At 36.5% G+C, this 9400-nt stretch overlaps 1 long non-coding RNA gene across 1 annotated transcript; it reads right to left on the minus strand.

Moving 5' to 3' along the window:
• Nucleotides 1–245: 245 nt before the first annotated feature.
• LOC128290408 (uncharacterized) lies at nt 246–5493 on the minus strand. The gene is made up of 3 exons (XR_008280239.1): nt 5472–5493; nt 4419–4504; nt 246–468 (listed from the first exon to the last, which is right to left on the minus strand). It is a non-coding gene; the product is annotated as an uncharacterized LOC128290408 (long non-coding RNA).
• Between the last annotated feature and the right edge of the window lie 3907 nt (nt 5494–9400).

Genomic DNA, 9400 nt, shown 5'->3' on the forward strand with positions numbered 1-9400 from the left:
AAAACTGCTATGACCCTATTTCACTAAAATTCAAATATGTTCTAACATATAATTCCTTTACCTGTTTAATTTATTTCATGTGAAACTAGACATAATAAGCTTCAATTTGATATGTAGTCCATCACCAAATTCAATTTATATGATTTTTAGTAAATTTTCAAACTCGCGTCAGTGTTGCTGCAGTATTCTGTTTATGGCAAATTTCATCCTTTTTATGAGTTTTTATGCACTAAGTATCTTAATAGTTTTCCTTAACATCAAACATAATCTACACTAACCATTTTCATAATTTATCATTATCAAGCATTTCCTCAACCATTCCACAACCATACCATAAGATCATTTTCACAAAATAGGTATATTGCTATACATGCCATACTTAAATTTACAAGCCATTTACCAAAAGTCTTCCGGATAGTGTGACTGAGCCTTCGACCTATCCCGACTCCTGAGCTGGCTTGTCCAAAACTACAATGAGTAAGAAGGAGGGAGTAAGCATAAATGCTTAGTAAGTTCATATGCAAATAATAAGTAACATAACAAACAGTTATACCAATCAACATTTGCATACATCACTAAAACACATATCACATTTCTAAACATCATTCCTCATCATCTTATTACCATATAGTGGTTGTATGTAACACCCCGAACCCGAGACCATCGCCGGTGTCGGACACGAGGGGTTAACAAGCCAAATCCACATATTTCGCCCACCAATTGACATTTCCAGTCAGGCTGGAAAACTGCGTCACCGTCGCCTTAAAAATCATATCTCGAGTTTCAAAACTCAGAAACTGGTTTCATAAATTTTCCCTGAATTTAGACTCATATATCCATCCATGGATTTATTTCTATAATTTTTGGTCTGGCCAATTGGTACAGTTTATTAGTTAAAGTCACCCATGTTACAGGGATCGACTGCTCTGACCTCCGCGCGTTACAACTTGAATATCCCTCTGTACAGGGCTTTAATACTGGTGCCGTTTGTTTCTAATGAAACTAAACTCAAAATGGAATCTTTACATATAAGGCATGACTCCTAATTCTTTCTGGATAATTTATAGTAAATTTTTAAATTTGCGACAGGGGACCCAGAAACCGTTCTGGCCCTGTCTCACAATAGCTTTAATATCTCTTAACATGTGACTCCTATGACCGTTTCGTTTCTTCCATATGAAAGTAGACTCATCAAGGTTCATTTACATAGCTTATTCACTATTTAATACCATTCCTACAAATTTTGGTGATTTTTCACATTCACGTCACTGCAGCTGGCAGCATCTGTTTTTAAGGTAGGTCTTACCTATTTTGTAGTCTCCATGAACCAACTAGTCTTGCCATACATAGGTTCACATATGATCATTTTAACCATACCAATGGCTGATCATGTGACCAACACTCCCATTTCCAATCCATAATCACATCATGACACCATATATATATATACAAACTGCAAATAGTCTAAGTTCGTACTTCACTTTTACGAGCCATTTTCGCATGGCCGTACACATATACATCACAACATATTTGAACCAACAAGGGTAGTCCTATACATGCCATTTCAAAGTTCAACCAAAATTTATACCAAAATGGAGGCTTTGATAGTGTAGATGACTTCGACTTTAATGATCCCGAATCCGATTGCTATCGATCAAAATCTATAAAACAGAGAGCCAAAGCAACGGGTAAGCATTTTATGCTTAGTAAGTCTCAAGGAATAAAATCAGCTTTAATTAAAGCAATACATTCACATAGCCAAATGCATCATTTCATTAATACACATTCACATAATCATTCTTACTTCACACTTCATCATTATATACTTTCACAAGGTATCAACCAATTCAATAGCTGAAATTCGTTAGTCGATTGAGCGAATGTTGCTCAAGCATGTCGACTTTTCCAATGCACATATAATCATACCTTATTCTTTGGGCTTTTCGAGCGTACTAATGGAATTTATTACAGCAGCCAACACTCACCTCCAGCCCAAGCTTCTTCGGAATACAACCGGATATAACCACGTGCACGAATGCCTTCGGGTCTTAGCCCGGATGTAGCCACTAGCACAATTGCCTTCGGGTCTTAACCCGGATATAATTTCCAGCATAAATGTCGTCGGGACTTAGCCCGGATATCATTCAATTGCTCATGCACACATACATCAATAATCATTAGACATTCATGTTTCATTTTCGTTACTAAGGCTCAAACACAAATGTAATCACTAGCATAATCGCCTTGGGACTTAGCCCGGTATCATTCAAATACTCATACACACATAAATCAATAATCATTACACATCCATATTTCATTTCACATAATTCAAGTAGGGTCACTTCTTGAGGACTTACCGGATGTTGTCGAACGGCTTTTACAGCTATTCGATCACTTTTTCCTTCCCCTTGTCCAATTGTGGCCCTCTAAGCTCTTGAGCTAATTCAAACAAATTCAATTTATTAAAACCTCATTATGCTAGCTTATGGCCGAATATGACAAGGAGTTTAAATGGTCATATGGCCACCCTTTAGCTTGAATACACAATGGTCATGCACATTTTATACTACATCAAGCAATTCAATACAAGTCATTCAAGCATCAAGGAAAAGTTAAGGCCATCAATAGGCTACCTAAGGCCGAATATACTTAGTCATACTTGCACCAATTCAACAATAAATTCCAAGATTTCCACATCATATGTGTACTAGGCGAATGTACTTGCAATTTCACAAGCATTCTTCAACATTTTCTTCTTTAAACAAACATATTCATCACTTACTTCATAACCAAAACATCATGTGCAAACATATATATACATATATGTGCATGGCCAATTTCAAGGTGTCCCTAGCCATCCAAAACACAAATTTTAACTAACATGCAAGAAGCATGAACCATGCTCATGAATGCATCATGGCCGAATACATCACAATCATGCCCTTTCAACTTCAATCATGGTTAAACAAAAGAAAACTCAATGTCTTACTCAAGATGGCTACAAAGAAATTTCAAGAGTAGACAATCCATCATTGCATGCATCATCATCAAGCTTCACACTTAGCATGCAATGGCTTTATCACAATATCAACTTTGACCAAATACCACTTCCATGGCATAACAAGGATTTGAACCATGGCTAACATGAACATCAAGTTGGCAACTAAAACATGCATGAATCTCATGACACAACCTCATACATACCTTAATCTTGGTGCAAGTTTAGCCAAATCTCCTTCTAGATCTCTTCTAAACAAATAAAATGAAGCAAAATCTCTTCTTCCCTTAGTATTTTCGGCCAAAAGGAGAGAACAAGGATGAACAAAATTTTTGTTTTCCTTCTTAGTTGCACGGCAATGGGGGAATGCTACACTCTCACACACATTTTTTTTTGTTTCTCTTCCCACATCTAATTATTAATCATTTCTTTCATGCTCCATTAACAAAACATGTTTCAACATGTTTTCTTTGCCCATAACCCATGTCATGGCCGCCACCACCTACAAAGGGAAATTTGACATGCAAGTCCATTATTTTGCATGCATGCTTTAATTAGTCATCACACATTTCCTATCGTTCTTTCAAAGTTCACTACTAAGTCCTTTCTAGTGGAATTCACCTTTATAACACTAAATCAATCATCAAAAAATGTCATACATGAGCATACACATATTATAGGCATCAAAATAAATTTTAAATTATTTTTATGCCTCGGTTTTGTGGTCCCGGAACCACATTCCGACTAGGGTCAATTTTGGGCTGTCACATTGTATCAATACTCAACCCGAGGGTTAAATACATACCTGTCGAAAATAACCATTTCACATCACTCATCAATACTTCTCTTTACATCTCGAATATTCCTCCATTGAGTAGAACTTTACCCGTTGAACACATCGGAATATAATTCGGATACATGGATAATTTGCATATAAGTGCCACATATTCAATCAAGCAATCATGTAACCCGCCCATAAGCGAACTCGGACTCAACTCAATGAGCTCGGCCGTTCGCATCCATAAGTGAACTCGGACTCAACTCAACGAGTTCGGATGCCTAGTTACATCTCACGAACTCGTACTCAACTCAGTGAGTTCGGACATTCGCATCCATAAGTGAACTCGGACTCAACTCAACGAGTTCGGATGCTCAACCATCCTAGTGACATGTCACTTGTATCCTAATCTATTCCTAAGGTTCAAACGGGATTTTCTCAAACACTTATCCTTGCCGTCTTCCGTAGAATGCCAAATCAATACTCAGAACAATTATATTTAACAAGTAGCTCACATAATTTACATATTATTTGAAATTAACCACAAAGCATACATTTCATAATGAAATTCAGCATAACACATAATTAATATCAATAACTTAAAAATAACAATTATGCTACATTATTTACACATGAACTTACCTTGGTACCAAAATACAAAGATTTTGCAATTTAGTCCACAATCTTTTCTTTTCCTCGATTGAGGTCGATTCCACGTCTTTCTTGATCTAAAATAACACATTTAGCTCATTTAATACTCACATTATCAAATTAATCCTTAACTCAAATTTTGGCAAAATTACAATTTTGCCCCTAAACTTCCATATTTACATTTTTGCCCCTAGGCTCGGATTAAAATTTATTCCTTATTCTTATGTTTTACAACATGCTGATCACTTTTCTCTTCTATGGCAACATCAAATTCTCACTCTAACATGTACTTGTGACTATTAGGTATTTTTACCGATTAAGCCCTTTTACTCGTTTTTGCTTAAAATCGAGTAGTACAAGTTGTCTAACATAATTTAAAACCCCATATTCTATCATAAAACATCAAAATACACAAATTTCACCTATGGGTAATTTTCCAAATATAAACCCTAACTTGAATTATTGCTAACATAAGCTTAATCGAGCTACCGGGATTCCAAAAACGTAAAGAACATTAAAAACGGGGCTTGGAATCACTTACTATGGAGCTTGGAAGCTTGAAACAAACCCTAGCTATGGAGAACCCTTGAAATTTCGGCCTAATGAAGAAGATGGACAAAAATTGGCTTTTAATTTTGTTTTTAATTCATTTTAATAACTAAATGACCAAAATACCCTTACTACTAAACTTTCCAAAAATTCCTTCCATGTCCTAATTTTGTCCATGAACTTAAAATTGGTCAAATTGCTATTTAAGACCTCCTCATTAATATTCCAAAACAATTTCATACTAAAAACTTCTAGAATGCAAGTTTTGCAACTTATTCGATTTAGTCCCTACTTTCAATTTAAGCACTTTAGGCATAGAATTTCATCACGAAATTTTCACACAATCATGCAATCATATCATAATCATCAAAATAATTATAAAATAATTATTTCTATCTGGATTTTTGGTCACGAAACTACTATTCCGATTAGGCCCAAATTCGGGATATTACCACTCTCCCCCCCTTTAAGGATTTTCGTCCTCGAAAATCTTACCTGTAAACAGATGTGGGTATTGATTTCTCATAGTTTCTTCGGATTCCCATGTAGCTTCTTCCACTCCATGCCTTTCCCACAACACCTTCACAACTGCAACATTTTTATTCCTTAGTTGTTTGACCTCTCGAGCTAAAATCTTAATCGGTTCTTCTTCATAGGTCATATCTGGTTGTAGTTCAATTTCTTTCAGTGAAACTACATGTGAAGGATCCGAACGATATCGACGTAACATAGATACGTGGAACACATCATGAATCTTCTCTAATTCAGGTGGTAATGCTAGCCGATATGCTACCGGTCCAACTTTTTCAAGTACTTCATACGGCCCAATAAAACGCGGACTTAATTTGCCCTTCCGTCCAAATCTAAGGACTTTCTTCCACGGAGACACCTTTAAAAATACTTTATCACCAACTTGAAATTCAATGTCCTTTCGTTTTAGATCTGCATAAGATTTCTGTCTATCTGAAGCAGCTTTCAAACAATCTCGAATTACTTTCACTTTTTCTTCAGTTTCTTTTATTAGATCAACTCCATAAATCTGATTTTCCTTGAGTTCAGTCCAATACAAAGGTGTTCGACACTTATGACCATACAATGCTTCATAAGGTGCCATTTTCAAGCTCGTCTGATAACTATTATTGTAAGCAAATTCTACCAACGGCAAATATCTTTCCCAACTTCCTTGAAATTCCAATACACAACATCTGAGCATGTCTTCAAGAATCTGAATTACTCTCTCTGATTGTCCATTAGTTTGTGGATGAAAAGCAGTACTGATATTTAACTTTGTACCTAACCCGTCTTGCAACTTTTGCCAAAATCGCGAGGTAAACCTTGGATCTCTATCTGAAATAATCGACAATGGTATTCCGTGTAATCTAACAATTTCTCTAATATACAGTTCAGCCAACTTGTTAAGAGAATAATCCGTACGTACCGGGATAAAATGAGCCGACTTAGTTAATTTGTCAACTATTACCCAGATGGCATCTTTCTTTCCTGGAGTCAATGGTAATCCTAAAAAAATCCATAGTAATCCGATCCCATTTCCATTCAGAACCATAATAGGTGAAGTAATCCAAAGGCACTTGGTGTTCAAATTTCACCGTTGACAAATTAAGCATTTGGACACAAACTCGATATATCTCTTTTCATTCCATTCCACCAATACATTTTCTTCAAGTCATTATACATTTTCGTACTACCGATGAATCGAGAAATAACCACTATGTGCTTCCAGTAGGATCTTTTGAATCAATTCCTCATTCTTGATTTTCAAATCCGATCTTTAAACATTAAGCACCCATCGAACCAATTTTGAAATCGACTCAGTATCAACTTCACATCGCTTTCTCTTGGCTTGTAAATCTTGATCATCTTTCCGAGCTTCAAATCTCTTGCAAAAACATTGGTTTTGCTCTTAACTCTGCTAGAATCGAACCATCATCGACACTTTCAACCGAGTGTTCATAACTCTCAAAGCAAACAACAACTTTCGCTCAAAGCATCAAGAACCACATTCGCTTTTCGGATGATAATCAATAACAAGCTCGTAATCTTTCAATAATTCCAACCATCTTCGTTGTCTCAAATTCAAGTCTTTTGTGACATCAAGTACTTAAGACTTTTGTGGTCAAGATATACCCGACATTTTCACCATACAAATAATGTCGCCAAATTTTCAAAGCAAATACCACATGACCAATTCCAAATCATGAGTAGGATAATTCCTCTCATGAGGTTTTAACTCCTCAAGCATATGCCACCACTTTTCCTTCTTGCATGAGCACACACCCCAAACCATTTAGAGAAGCATCACTATATACCACAAATTCTTTACGATTCGGCTGTTGTAACACTGGTGCCTCATTAATAACTTTTTCAATTCGCAAAACTCATTGACATTCTTCCGTCCATTCAAATTTAACATCCTTTCAAGTAATCTAGTTATAGGAGCAGCAATTATAGAAAATCCATTTACAAACCGCCGATAATACCCAGCTAGCCCCAAGAAACTTCTAACTTCTTACGTTTTCGATGGTTTCCAATCAACAATGGCTGAAATTTTACTAGGATCAACCCGTATACCATCACCAAAACAATATGACCCAAAATCCAACTTCTCAAAGCCAAAATTCACTTTTACTAAACTTAGCATACAAATGCTTATTTCTCAAAGTTTGCAAAACTATCCTCAAATGCTCAGCATGCTCTGTATCACCTTTTGAATAAATTAAAATATCATCTATAAACACCACAACAAATTTGTCCAAGTATGGCGAAATATGCGATTCATTAAATCCATAAACACAAGAGAGCATTTGTCAATCCGAATGGCATAACTAAAAATTCATAATGACCATACCTTGTTCTAAAAGCAGTTTTAGGCACATCCGACTCTTTTACCCGCAGTTGGTAATACCCAGATCTCAAGTCAATCTTTGAAAACCATGTCACTCCTTTTAGCTGATCAAACAAATCATCAATTCTTGGCAACGGATACTTGTTTTTGATTGTCACCTTGTTTAACTGCCGATAATCAACACACAACCTCATAGAACCATCCTTCTTTTTCACAAATAACACGGGAGCACCCCAAGGTGAAAAACTCGGTCTCACAAAACCTTTATCACCAACTCTTGCAATGCGACTTTAATTCCTTCAACTCTTCGGTGCCATTCTATACGGAGCAATCGAAATCGAGTCGTTCTCGGTATCAAATCAATACCAAATTCTACTTCCCGACCGAGGCAAACCCGGCAATTCTTCCGAAATACGTCCACAAATTCACACACAACCAAGACCGATTCAACTTTCTTTTCAACTTCTTTTGTATTAATTACATACGCCAAATAAGCTTCATAACCCTTTCTCAGATATCTTTGAGCCGACATTGAAGAAACCACACTAGGCAATGCCTCTGATTTATCTGATTCAACCCGCAGAGTTTCACCATTTCCACACTTTAATTCTATAATCTTTTCTTTACAATTTATTTTAGCATCATGCAATGTCAACCAATCCATACCCAAAATAACATCAAACTTATCAAACGGCAACAACATTAAGTCGGCCGGAAAGTAATGATCCTGAATCATTAAAGGACATTTCTTACATACTTTATTGACAGTCACACATTTGCCTAACGGATTCGACACTCTAATCATAAATTCTGTGTTCTCAACAGGTATATTCATACTAGACACCAATTTCATGCACACATATGAATGAGTAGAACCATGATCAATCAAGGCAATAACATTAACATTATAGAGGGAAAATGTACCGGTAATCACATCAGGTGAGGAAGCATCTTCACGTGCTTTAATAGCATAAGTTCTAGCCGAGCCCTTCTTTCGTGTCTAATCACATCCTCGGCTTCATTCTTCTTTGCTTGCTTCGCTCCCGACTTTTCTTGGATATCTTCCTCTCGAATCCGCCCCACTTGTTTTTGTATTCGAAATTTTTCTTTTCACTCTCTCAAGCGCCTCTAATAAAATGATCCAAGAACCACATCGAAAACATTCATTTGCTCTACACGGACCAAAATGATTTCTACCACACACCGCACTCAGGTTTAACAAATCTCGAGTTCCCTACACTGGCTGCCGAAGTAGTCTGGGATTTAGGACCCACATTTTGCTTCTTATAATTCCCATATGATTGCCTAGCTGAAGCTTGGGAACGAGGATTCATATTCCTTGATTTTCTAGGTTGCTGTGAAAATGAACCGCTCATCGGTCTTTTCTTCCAATTTCTAGTCTCAACCTCTACCTTTTTCTTTTCTTTAAGTAATTCTTCGGCCTTACAAGCTCGATCAACCAATACTACCATTTCTTTTAATTCAAGAATTCCAACAAATACCTTGATGTCTTCGTTGAGCCCGTCTTCAAATCGTCGGCACATCTTGGCCTATGTAGGAA

The sequence above is a fragment of the Gossypium arboreum genome, chromosome 3, assembly GCF_025698485.1.
Source record: "Gossypium arboreum isolate Shixiya-1 chromosome 3, ASM2569848v2, whole genome shotgun sequence".
In the NCBI taxonomy this organism is placed as follows: Eukaryota; Viridiplantae; Streptophyta; class Magnoliopsida; order Malvales; family Malvaceae; genus Gossypium; species Gossypium arboreum.